Below are 14,341 nucleotides of genomic sequence, written 5' to 3' on the forward strand. Positions count from 1 at the left end.
GAACTTGCCTAGTGAAATAGGCCTCTTGCAGACCCCATGGACAAAGCCTTTGCAGAGTATAGGAATCCTGAGTCCCATCCAGAACCTTATGAGGTAGGACATTCCCAATAGAAAGGACAAGCAGACCAACCTGGAACAGCTAGAGCAACAGAAGATACATCTTCAAAGAAAGATCAGCAGGAAAAACCCAAACTAAAAATGTCAGCATGACTGGCTACTACAAGGATAAGCAAGCTGTTCGCAGGGAAGCCATCAAGACAAGCAATCAAGTTCCTTCAGGATAAACTCCCCTCTAAGACTGAAACTCAAAGGGAACACACAAACAGGCATTTAAGCTTGCTGGCGACCACATTGGTCTACTGGTGAGTGGAAGAGGGGGAAAGGCAGCAATGAAGAACCGGGCGGGCTGAGTTCAACCACAGTCCATTGACTCCCGTTGACCTGGAGATGAGAGAGAGAAGAGGAAGTGCTGGTGTCTCCAAAGTGTGGTGAGGTCTGGTAATACTTGAGCCCATGGACAAGGACATAGCCACAGAGGGCTAGAGCTGAAAGTGAATCATCCAGATGATATAAAGTGAGGGAAGATGCACAAGAACACCCAAACTTACAGACAGTCCCCATTTGACCGAGCCTCGATGGCTTGATAATCAGAACTCGACTAGAGGAAGATTACAAATATATAAAACAACGTGGGGGCATTTTTGGATAAAGGGAACAAGGGTAAATTGCTACAATTTGATGAACCTGACCTATACTCATGGAGGTAGTAACTCTACCAACAGAGAAGGAAGGAGTCTTCACATCAAGTATCAATGCTATCTCCCCTGTACACGGGTAGATAGGGACAGGAAACTTAGACGTTGGCTACCTAAAATGAGGGAGTGATAAAGGCACGAAGCGACTGGCTTAAGAGGTTTCAAGAGGGAGTTTAGTTTAAGAGTATTATGGGGAAGAAAGAGTCCCCACTGAATAGTTTTCATCTTGTCTAGATGGGTCTGGTGAAAAGAGATGGGGATAAGATTCGTATGATTCAATAGTGAATAATTGTTAGCATGACTAATTGCAACTGTGACAATTGTGAAGGTTGAAGTTTTATAACAAAAATAGGGGAGTGGTTAAACTTACAGTCCAGAAACAGAGGACCCTAGGACCATCAGGGGAGAAGAGCACAAGCAGAATGTGGGACCTTACCCAGAGAAGCAGCGACTTTATCCAGAGATGGAGGCAGAGATAGGGACATGGAGAGAGGGAGTGGCTGAGGACTCTAGATTCATGGGAAGGGAGGGACTAAGAGCTGGTGGCCAGGGTGCAGACTTGCAGAATGTGCCCTTTGGAGGTGTAAATTATTATATATGCTTAAGTGTTTTCTTAAAAAAAAGCTAAAGTGGATAGAGAAAAATACTGTTAATTGATGGTACATAGAGAGGATTATCATCATTGTAATGAAACAAGCTGTATGATTTGTTGAGTGTAAAACTGATGATCTGCCCTTTAAACTTTCACTCAATCCACAATAAAAAAACAACTTAAAAAAAAAAAAGAGTTCAAAATGCAATTTGAATTTGCAAAGTTTGTTTTTTTTGTTTTAGCACAGTATCTTGCATATAATAAGTGCTCAAAACATGGTGGCTGATGACTATTACCTGTAGACCACCTGAGAAGGACTGAATCCCAAGAGTGGCTCAATCCGAGTCAATTATTATTATGATTGATTTTTTAAGTGCTGTTTTATTTATTTATATTAAAATCATTTTCTTGTAAATTGTGTGAGGGTTAACAGAACAGATAACAATTTTACATTGAACAAATCTATGCTTCATTACAATGATTGCAATCCCTTCCATGTATCGTCAGTTAACAGTGTTGTTGTTGTTGTTGTTAGGTGCCATCAAGTTGGTACCAACTCACAGCAACCCTATGCACAACAGAACGAAACATTGCCCGGTCCTGGGCCAACCTCGCAATTGTTGCAGTTAATAGTATTTACCTCTATTCACTTCATTTTTTAAAAAGCTTTTATTGTGAAGTGAGAGTCTACGTGGTAGAACATCAGTTTTGCACTCAACCATTCATATCTTGCTTCATTATAATGATTACAGTCCCCCTTTTTTGATATACACAAAAACATGCAAGAGTATATAATCATTTAAACCACCAAAGGGTACATTTTGCAAACCAGCTCCCTGCCCACCAGCACACAACCTTTCTCCTTCTATGAGTCTAGAGACCTTAGATGCTCTATCTGTCCATGGCATTGCCTCTGCCTCCATCTCTGCTATCGCTACTTCTCTGGTTAGGACCCCACGTTTCACTCATGCTCATCCCTCTTGCTGGTCCTAGGGTCCTCTGTTCCTGGAATGTAAGATTAACTACTCCCTCCTTTTTGGTACATATCTTCTACCTTTACAACTGTGACAAGTGCAATTAGTATGATGGATTCTTTAAAAGCAAATTACACCTCATACATGCAAATAAATCTTGGTTCCTTCATGACAGCTATAATCTTGGAGGCAATGCTCTTACTCCAAGGCTGTTTCTACTCTCCCAATCATTTCTGGGGTGCCCAATCCAGAGATGTCTACAGGGGATAGGGCACATTCTTAAAAAGAAAAGAAAAGAAATATATATATATGTAGAGAGAGAGAGAGAGGTTTACGAAGCAAATTAGTTTTCATTTCAACAATTCATACAAATTTTGTTTCACGTCATTGCTTCACGTCAGTCCTCACAATGTAACATCCCTAGTCTCACTTTCTGCATGTGTTTACCATTTCCATTCTTCCTGATTCCTAATCCTTCCTGTCTTCTGAGTTTGGTTCTTAGGCAAATACTGTCCTTTTGGTCTAAGGTTGATTGTTCTAAGGAGTGTGTACCTCCCTAGTGTTGTGGTGTTGTTGCTGTTATGTGCTGTCAAGTCAGTTCCACGACTCGTAGTCACCCTGTACATGGTTTCTGAGGAGCAACTGGTAAGTTTGAACTGCCAACCTTGTGGTTCAAACTGACCTTGAGATCCAGTGCTTATCCTGTAGAGACACAAGAATCATCTATTGTTCTATTGTTTGGCTGGTGTACTGGTGTGATGCTGTAGGATAAGCACTGGACTGCTAACCACAAGATCAGTGGTTCAAACCCACAGCCACTCCTCAGAAACCCTATACAGGGTGAGTTGGAACTGACTTGATGGCACTTAACAACAGCAATATTGTTTGACTTAAAAGTGGGCCATGGGCCAGGAGGCAGACTTGTACCATTTGGTGGTGTAAATTATTAAATATGCCTGAGTGTTTTTTTGTTGTTTTTATTTTAAAAAGCTAAAATGAATAGAGAGAAATACTGCTAACTGATGGTATACGGTGGGGATTGCAATCATTGTAATGAAACAAAGTATATGGTTTGTTGAATGTAAAACTGATGATCGGCCCTGTTAACTCTCAATCAATTCACAAGAAGATAAGGTCAGACAAATAATACGGCTAGATCATCTAGAGCACTGTGTATCAATATCTGAGAGGGCTTCAAAAAGTTGGTGGTAAATGCAAATAAAAGATAACGGAATTTTAAAAAAACAGAAAGAAAAATGAATGCAAAGTAAAAGTAAATCAGCTTTGATTGAATTTCTGATCCCTGCTCAGACTCTGAAGACTTATGTTGCTTATTGTCTTATTTCCAGCAAAATGTCAGAACACTGAGTTTTTACACCTGTCAAACAAGGAAAAGAGTATCTACGTCTTAGGGTTGTTCTGTAGATTGAGTGTTTATGAAGAACTAGAACAATGTCCAGCATGGCAGGAATTCAAGAAAACTTCAATCTTTCCCTCTGACTCTCTTTACATTAAGTTACACTTTAGAGATGGGGAATGAATCCCGCTGGGCTCAGATCATAGAAAGCTTTCAGTTAAGAGTGCTGTGATGAATTTGGGAGTATCATGTCTTAAAGTAGACATTGGGAAACTAAGATGTACATAGAGAAGGGTGACTACAGTGGTAAGAGATCCACAAATGAGGTCAATGAAGAAACAAATAAGCAAGAAGAGATCATGGACGCTGACTTCAAGCCTCTACAAAGCTCCATGGGAAAGAGGGACACCCAAGTCCTGAAATCTTTAGAGACCCTAAGTTACTGGAAGGCAAACTTGGCTCAATGTTGGAAGATCTCTACAATGGTCAAATAAATGAAAGGAATTTTCTCAGAGGGTGATTACCTATCCTCCCATGGGTGGGAGACCATCTCTGGGGGAAGAGTCTGGGAAGGTCATTCCTATAGCAAATGAGACTGGATTAAAAGAACTTTAAACTCCCTTCCAACTCTGGGACCCTCTGGCAGACATTGGCTCTCTTCCCTACATTGTAAATATTTATGCATCCCCAAGTTCTAAAGTGGAGCTCTTAACAGGACAACAGGCTCAGTTGTGGAACAGTTTGCTTAGCATTTCTTTAAGTTGCATTTCCAAAGCTTCTTGTCATCTGTTTAGAGTGGGCACAAACTGAAGATTCCCCCCACCCCCCATTCTTCTTTTAGGTGAGGGGAAGGGATGAACACAGGGAACAATCAAGAAAGCAAAGACAACCCAGAGAAACAGTGACGCCAGAGATGAAGGCAGAGACGATGAGATGGAGAGATAGAGTGGCTGGGAACTCTAGACCCAGAGAGGGAGAGGGGCTATGTGCTGACAACCAGGGGGCAGGCTTTTGGGGTATACCATTTGGTTGGCTGATGATGCATGGAGGAGATTGTAACCATGGCAATGTAAAGCTGCATGTAGGGTGTATGTAAAGCAATGTAGGATGAATGTAAAGCTAATATTCTCCCATGTAAACTATCACATAATTCACAATAAAACATTTAAAAAAAGGTAGTGGAATTGTCCACAAACCTTTGAAGCACCCTCAAAAAAAAAAAAAAGAAAAAGAAAGAAAAAGAAAGCAGAGACATCTTCTTATTAGATTTTAAGCTTGGAGAAAGTCAGGGATGTTTTTTCCCTACCCTTCATTGTATCCCCAGCACACATAACAACTTAGTCACCATTGGATACAGACAATTATTTGATGAAATAGGTAAGTTTATCACTGAATGAACTGTTGTAGTCAAGGCCAGCTAGGTTTATGGTCTACAGAATATCTAGTCCTATTTTCTTTTCACTTTTCCTTCCTACCTTCATTAAAGTGGACGTGATCTTTATCTGATAGCTAACAAACACCTTCTATTTTAAAACTTAATCACACAATAATGAGACTATGCAACTACTTGCTAGCAGGATGTCTACAATAAGGCAAATGTTTTTTCCCCTAATCAGAATTTCTTGGGGTTTTTATTTCAACTTTTTATTGTGAACTGAGTGAGAGTTTACATGGGAGAATATCGGCTTTACTCCATTGTTTCACTGCAATGATTACAATCTCCATGCATCATCATTCAACAGTATTTGCTTCCAGTCCCTCTGTTTCTTTGGGGGGTGGGTTGGGGGAGGATGTACACAGAAACACTCAGGAATATATAATTTAAACAACCAAAGGGCACATTCAGAATGATTTTTTTTTTTTTTTTTAATTTGAGGCGATAAAAGAACTTGAAAACAGATACCTGGGGCCTGTGGGAGTTGACATTTGTTATACAGTTACCAGAAGTGATGCGTTTCTATGTTCTATGAATTAATGAGCACAGCATCCTTTAGAGATGGATGTGACATTTTTAAAACAAGGAAATTGAGGATGAGAGCAGTTGTGACACTTAAGATCGTAACAGCTCTAAGTTGCCCTTGTAATTTTCAAACCTAGGTTTCTTAACATTAGTAACATTCCTATGCTATCATTTGTATTTTCATAATACTCTATGTTACTGAATCATTAAAAGGTCACATGATTTGGAAAAAAAAAAAAAGTGGGCCATGGGGATGAGTTCAATTCCCAAGCTAAAGGGTGACTAAGGGCCATATTCTCTTGGGCTCCACCAGTCTTCTATCCAACCAGTTAGCCTAGCCATTTTTATGATTTTGAGTTTGTTCCATATTTTTCTCACACTCAATACAATCCTTTTCAGAGTGTTTGGTAGTGTTAACTGAGTACCATCTAGTTCTTCTGTCAAGATCATGGTGGCAGGGATTCATGTGGCCCATTAGTCCTTTAGACTAATTGTTTCCATGTGTCTTTAATTTTTTTCACTCTTCTTTGCTCTGGATGGAGAGAAACCAATAGTTGTACCTTAGATGGCTGCTCACAAGATTTTAATTCCTCAGTCACTGCTTACTTTGTGGACTATGTTGTGATATTGACTTTGATATCTCCTGAGACTATGACCCTCAGTTACCTGATGTTTGGTTATTGCTAAAAGTTTTAATAACATTGCCCCATATACTTTACACATATTCAAGGATATATTTGCAGCATATGTAAATACATATATAGAAATATCCTGTCAAACCTATATGCATTCATGAGTCTTAGACCTATTTTCTTTCCCATACCTGTTCATCTTGAGTGTCTACCTATGTGTACCTTAGTTTGAGGATTAAGGTACATTTTTAATAGCTTCACGTGCATGTGAAAGTTGGATGATGAATACCGTCGACCATAGAAGAATTGATGTATTGAGTTATGGATTTGGAAGGGAATATTGAAGGTATCATAGACTTCCAGAAGAACAAACAAATCTGTGTTGGAAGAAGTAGAATACTTCTTAGTAACAAGGATGGTGAGACTTCGTCTCTGATATTTTGGACATATTATCAGGAGGGACCAGTCCCTGGAGAAGGACATCATGCTTGGTAAAGTGGATGATTGGTTAAAAAGAGGAAGTCTGGCCATCCTGGCTTCTAAGGAGCATTCTGACTGCACTTCTTCCAACACAGATTTGTTTGTTCTTCTGGAACTCTATGGTGTTTTTAATAGTCTCCTCCAAAACCATAACTTAAATGCATCAATTCTTCTATAGTCTTCCATATTAACTGCCCAATTTTCACATACACATGTTGTTGTTGTTGTTAAGTTCTGACTCATAGAGACCCCGTACAGGGTTCCCAAGGATCAGCTGATGAGTCTGAACTACCAACCTTGCAGTTCAAAACAACCTTGGGGTCCAGAGCTTATCCAACAGCACCACACCAGGACTCCCATATGCATATGAGGTTATTGAAAATATCATGGCTTTGGTCAGGTGCACCTTAGTCCTCAAACTGACATCTTTGCTCTTCAACACTTTAAAGAGGTCTTGTGCAGCAGATTTTCCTAATGCATTATGTCGATTATTTCTTGACTGTTGCTTCTGTGAGTGCTGATGGTTGATCTGAGCAAAATGAAGTCTTTGACAACTTCAATCTTTTCTCCATTTATCTTGATGTTTACTGGTGCAGTGGTGAGGACTTTTGTTTTCTTTACATTGGGTGCAATCTATACGGAAAACTGCGGTCTTTGATCTTTATCAGTATTTCAAGTGCTCTTCACTTTCAGCAACCAAGGTTGTATCATGAGTCTTCCTCCAATTCTGTTGCCACATTCTTTTTCATATAACCCACCTTCTTGAATTATTTATGTTCAGCACACAGATTGAATAAGTATCGTGAAGGAACACACAACCCTGGCATACACCTTTCCTAATTTTAAGCCATTCAGTGTTCCCTTGTTCTATTGGAATAACTGCCTCTTGGTCTATGTACAGGTTCCTCATGAGCACAGTTAAGTGTTCTGGAAATAATAAGTGTTCTTTAATTTGTGAGAAGCCCTGGGGGTACTGTAGTTAAGTGTCTGGTTGTGAACTGAAATATTGGTGGTTCAAACCTACAGCCACTTGGTAGGAGAAAGATATGACAATCTGACAGAGTGACAATCTTGGAAATACTAGAGGGATGTTCTACTCTGTCCTAGAGGATTGCTATGAGTTGGAATCTAACAGAAATGGATTTGGTTTGGGGTGGTTATTTTAATTCTGGTAAAAATATACAGCAGAACATCCATCCATTCATCAATTTCTACATGTACAATTCATTAACATTGATTACACTCTTTACGTTGTGCCATCATTCTCACTATCTCTACCCATACTGTTTCACCACCACTGACTTCAACTCACTACCCACTAAACTTCTCATCTATGCTTTAGAATTACTGCTGACAGTTTAATCTCATATTGACAATTTTTTAAAAGAGAATAATTCTCATAGCAAACATTCTTTACTAGTTTAGTTAAACAGTAGTTTAAAGATTTTCAGAGGACAATTTCAGTTCATGGTTTGGTGATTTTCTCAGTGGTAGTTTCAGGAGTTCCTCCAGTCTCAACAGATGCAATAAGTCTAAATTCTGTAAAAATTTGAAATTCAGATCCACATTTCCCCCCTTTGGACCAGATTCACCTACTGATTCCTTGATTGAAATGTTTAATAATGGTTACTAAATATGGGTATCATTTAGGTCTGGTCTCATGACTGATGAGGCAGTTAAGACTGTAGTTCAGTTTCTTCTCCAGTTCCTAGGTTTCCTTCTGCCACTCCAGGCAAATACAGACCAACTGTTGTATCTTGAGCGCTCACTTGAATTAAGTGTGGTTTCTAAAAATACATACTTTGACAGGAACTACTTAGCGTAGTGGTTATGAATCAGGCTGCGAACTGCAAGGTCAGCAGTTCGAAACTACCAACTGTTCTGTGGGAGAAAGATGAGTCTTTTTTGTTCCCGTAAAGATTTACAGCCGCAGAAACCCTGTACAGGGTTGCTATGAGTTGTTCCGACTCCAAGGCACATAACCACCACCACCACCACCACTTATTTAGATGATTATGTTTTGATATGCTTGTTTTTTTAAAGAAAATTAGTCTCATCGTTTTACATTAAACATCAAAAGAAAAATACAGAAACAATTTATAATCAAATTGACAAAATGCCAGGCTAGTGACTCACATCCTGTCCATCTTTGGAGTTCAATGTTAGTCCCATCACTATTAAGAACCTGTTATGCCTTAGGGCATTCTGGGGGGAGGGGACGGGGAGGGCCCATGTTGGATCTTCTCTCACATAAGCCAAGGGCAATCAAGTTTCAAAGTGGACAAAGAAGTCTGGCTCCTCCTTCACATATGCACACTCAGAAGCAAAGGTTAAGAAGGGCACAGACAGGGTGGAAAATTCCAGACATCCTTACTCCTCTACAAGCATAATGATCTTAATTATTATTATTACTTTTTAGTTACACAAGAAATAAACATTTGTTATTTTTTAAATGAGAGACACAAAGAATGAAAACTATAGTGTATTTCCAACACCAAGCAACAACTATTGCTATTTTGAAGTATTTTTTATATCACTTTATGTACACGTTTCATTAAAAAAAAAAAAAAGATGAGTCTGTGGCACCATAGGATAAGCACTTGACCTCAACTCAAAGTTGGTTTGAACGGCAAGATCAATGGTTCAAACTCACCAGTTACTCCTTGGAAACCCTTATACAGGGTCCCTATGATTCGAACTGACTTGAAGGCACTTAACAACAACAACAACATAATTTGGAGTCCTGGTGTGGCACTGTAGGATAAGTATTGGACTGCAAAGTTGGCAGCTCAAAGCTGCCAGCTGCTCCTCCAAAACCCTATACAGGGTCACTTTGAGTCTGAACCTCCAGTACTTAACAACAACAAACAACATTAGTAATAATTAAGAAGTACAGTGGCTCTGTAGGATAAGCACTGGACTGCGGTGGTTCGAGACCACCAGAGGCCCTGTGGGAGAAAGATGAGGCATTCCACTTCTGCAAAGATTTACAACCTCGGAAACCTTTACAGAAATCGCTGTGACTTGGAACCGACTCAACAGCACTTTACAAAAGTAATAGTAATAATTATAGCTTATGTGCTATGTTATTAATTCAAAGTATATTTAACACAATAACTCATTGAATCGTCATGATAACCTTATAAGAAAGGCAATATTATTAATCTTCCCATTTAATAATAAGGAAACGGAGTCAAAGAAGTAAAACAATATGCTTATGGTCACACAGTTAACAACTAATAAATTAACAGTATTTCTGGAATAGTTTCCCATGTCAACAAATTCATTCAACAATATCTTTTTGAGTGTCTATAAGATATCTCAAGGAGCTCTGGTAGTGTAGTGGTTATGAGTCAGACTGCTAACCTCAAGGTCGGAAGTTTAAAATTACCAGCCGTTCCGCAGAAGACAGATGAGGCTTTCTGCTCCTGTAAAGATTTACAGCCTCGGAAACCCTGTACAGGGTCGCTATGAGTCGGAACCAACTCCACGGCACACTACCACCACCACCATAAGATATCTCAGGAGAAATGAAGATGCTTGGAATCAATCAGTCCAACAGACTAATGAAGCACATAAACATCAGTGTCCATGACCCTGATACCAGAAGAACTAAGATGATGCCTGGCTGCCACTACCAACTACTCTGAAAGGGATCACATGAGAAGGTCTTGGATACAGTGGCAGAATATGCGGAACCAAAGTAAAAATTATCAAAATTATGTATCTATACATATATATAAAGACCGGGCTTACTGGTTAGAAAGAAACTGGAGGAAATTGATCCTATGGCTTTCAATCACCCTTCCTTCAGGTCAGGAAAGAAACTCACCCTCATGGCCCAACTTTCAGCCAAGCAATCGACAGGTATATATATAGCAGGGACAACACCACTAGTAAGGCATGCTCACCATAGAACGATTCAAAATCAAAAGGGCAATAGTAACCTAAGGACAAAGTTGAGAAGGGAGGGAAGGTGGGTGGCATGGAAATAGAAACCACAAGGAGGAAAAGGAATAACCTGTTGCATGGAGGGGACTGTAGTTGCTCAGATGAAACAAAGTGTAGGAATTATTGACTGTAAAACTGATGATCTTGTCTGTAAGCCTTCACTCAATTCACAATAAAAAGTTAAATAAATAAAAAAAAAAATACTATGGCTTGGGTCAGGTGCACCTCAATCCTCAAAGTAACATCTTTAACACTTTAAAGAGGCTTTGTGCAGATTTGGCCAATGCAATATATGATTTGATTTCCTGACTGCTGTTTTCATGAGGAATGATTGTGCATCCAAATAAAAGTACATCCTTGATAACTTAAAAAAGGTATCTCTGGGTCCCTAGTGGCACAGTTATTAAAGCACTCAACCACTGTCCAAAAAGTCCATGGTTCAAACCTGAGTTATTCTGTAGGAGAGAGATGAGGCAGTCTGCTTCCATAAAGATTTACAGCATTGGAAACTCTGAGAGCAGTTCTGCTTTGTCCTATAGTGTTGCTCTAAGTTAGATTCAACTCAGCAGCATTGGATTTTATATCTCCCTGTACTATATTGATAAAGTTGTTGTTATTAAGTGCCACTGAGTCAGTTCCAACCCATAGCGACCCTGTATAGGGTTTCTGAGGAGGGGTTGGTGAGCTTGAACTACTGACCTTGTGGTTCAAACCATTTGACCTTGGAGTCCAGCACATTAACCCACAGTGCCAAACCAGGACTAACTAGTTATTCCTGATGTAACACTGTAGGTTAAGCATGGGACTGCAACTGCAAGGCTGATAGCTCAAACACACCATTTGCTCATTGGAAACCCTAAACAGGTTCACAAATGAGTTGGAACCCATTCAATGGCACTTAACAACAACATCAACAATTATTCCATCCCTTTTAGTTAGATGTTTATATCATTCTGATTTTTGCTATTGTACAGATCACTAAGATGACCAGTCTTATACTAAACCTTTGTATGTATCTTTAATTATTTCCTTAGGCTAAATGTCCTCAAAAAACAGTTGTTATTGATTTTTATTTCCTCAAAAAAAGTGTTCTTTTCTCCTTGTTCTTGACCCTAATGATGTAAATGCTAACATGTCTGCCTTGAGTAACTTTAAAAAATTCATTTCACATAGTGAATCATTTACCAGTTTTGAGAAATAAATTGGAGCACTAATGGATGGACAATTTTTCTAGGCTCTAAAAGCTCCCTCTCATTTCCATAATCTGTTTTTAACAGTTGCTGAGGTTTGACTTCCACACCAGCTCATTACAGAGGAATGAGGAATGTTAACCTGGGACAAACCAGCTTACACAGATAAGATTCTTTCAGTTTACAGCTCAGCACTCACTAATTCTCTCACTCATTCATTCAATAAATATTTGAAAGATTATTATAAGTAGTGCTACACTTGGCAGAGGCTCTGGGGCTCAGAGAAATTAAATATTTAGAGTAATGCCAAATGAAAAACTAGTACACATTGCCACATAACTGATAAAAAAAAAAAACCCATCAGTATTTATGTCGTGTACTGTGCTACAAATGTCCCTGGATGGCACAGTTTGCACTCGACTACTAACTAAAGGTTTGGGGCTCAAACCCACCCAGTAGCATGGCAGACAAAAGGCCTGGTGATCTACTTCATTAAACATTATAGCCAAGAAAACCCTATGGAGCAGTTCTACTCTGTAACACATGGGGTTACCAGAGTTAGGATTCATTCCATGGCAAAGGGTTGGTTTGCTTTGCTAAATGTTAAGTGAGTAGATTATCTCATTTCATCTTTACAACACTCTCTAGGGATTGGTTCTATTATTATCCCCACTTTACCCAGTTTGGACAATGTCATTGTGGTAGCATCTGAATTTGAACTCAAGACTCCAAAGCCTGTGCTCTGAACCATTATGTTATACTACAATGGTTTCTCCCCTTAGAGGGAACAGTCCTCCACTTAGTAAGACTAGTCTTCTTAACAATACTAAAATTTACAACAGCTAACATGTACTAAGCCCTGATTATATGCCAAGGACTCTCTATACTGGATTTTTACATATACTGATCATTTAATTCATATGACAACTTTATGAAGTAGGTACTATAATTAAACCAGTTTTAAAGATAAAGAAAATAGACATTCTGAGAGTTTAAATAGCAAGCCCAAGATAGACAGCTATTAAATGGTAGAGCTAGAAGCAAAGCATTTGAGTTATGGTATTGGAGAAGAATATTAAAAACACCACGGACTAACAGAAGAATAAACAAATCTGTGTTGGAAGAAGTACAACCAGAATGTCCCTTAGAGGCCAGGAGGTGAGACTTTATCTTTCATACTTCAGACATATTATCAGGAGGGACCAGACCCTGGAGAAGGACATCATGCTTGGTAAAGGGAGGGTCAGCGAAACAGAGGAAGACCCCTATGTGATGGACTGGCACACTGGAAGCAGCAATGGGCTCAAGCTTAACAACGATTGTGAGGATGGCACAGTACAGAGCAGTGTTTCCATCTATTGTGCATAAGGTTGCTATGCACCTAACAAAACAAGAACAAAGCTATGCATACAGAGTTGCTGTATAGGGAACATGATGAAATGTAAAATGAGTGATGCTACTCACCTGCTGTCAGAAGGCAGAGATCAGTAGAAAGAGAGTTCCACGATCTTCTTGTGGCTCAGGAATGACTGTGCAGGACAGAAAGGGTAAGCACCAATAATTTCTCAGACCCTCTGCTGTAAGTCTTCATGCAGGTTAGCTCATTGCATTTTCTACGTGAAGATATTATTACTCTTTATTTGATGGATGAAGAAATGGATTTCCTGGGACGTGGTGTAATATGTCTGAGATCACATAGCTGGTAAAGGTCATAGCTAGAATTGGAACTGGTATTTGTTTTCCAAGCTTGAGCTCTTAACTACTATGTTACATGTTTGATCTTGTTTCTGTAGGAGGCACATAAGCAGAGATGAGTGGAAAACGTTAAAGGATATTAAGAAAGATAATATATAAACAAAAGCATATAGGAGTATCCAAGGAAGAGGAGGCATCCTAGTGTGGTGCTGCCGGATAAGAACTCGACTGCAAAGGTCACTAGTTCAAACTCACCAGCCGCTCCTCGGAAACCCTATACGTAGTTGCTATGGGTCAGAAACGACTCCACGACACTTAACAACAACAAGGAAGAGTTAGTAGACTTACTTGGTAAGTAATAAAGATGCATTTGTTTAGGTAAGATGCCCTTTCTTTGTATAGCTTTTATTACTAATGAACTGTAAAAAAAAACAAAACCAAAAACTCACCACTGTTTATGCCATTATAATCGGAATTATTAAAGATGCAGGAGGCCTGGTGTTGTAACAGTTAAGTGCTCAGCTGCTAACCAAAAGGTGTGCAGTTTGTGGGAGAAAAAGCTGGTGGTTTGCTCCTGTAAATACTGCTGTTGTTAGGTGTCATGGAATAGGAACTGACTTTTTGAGACCCTGTGAACAACAGAAGGAAACGCTGCCCAGTCTTTTGTCATCTTCATAATGGTTGGTATATTTGAATCCACTGTTGCTGCCACCGTGTCAGGATATCACATTGTGGGTCTACATTTTCTTTGTTGA

The 14,341-nt window shown here is 39.3% G+C and overlaps 1 pseudogene; it reads right to left on the bottom strand.

The window, feature by feature from the left end:
* LOC102828922 overlaps window positions 1-10,588 on the bottom strand; it is a 17,750-nt pseudogene extending 7,162 nt beyond the window's left edge.
* Between the last annotated feature and the right edge of the window lie 3,753 nt (window positions 10,589-14,341).

Source organism: Chrysochloris asiatica, unplaced genomic scaffold (genome assembly GCF_000296735.1).
Source record: "Chrysochloris asiatica unplaced genomic scaffold, ChrAsi1.0 scaffold00047, whole genome shotgun sequence".
NCBI classification, from domain to species: domain Eukaryota; kingdom Metazoa; phylum Chordata; class Mammalia; order Afrosoricida; family Chrysochloridae; genus Chrysochloris; species Chrysochloris asiatica.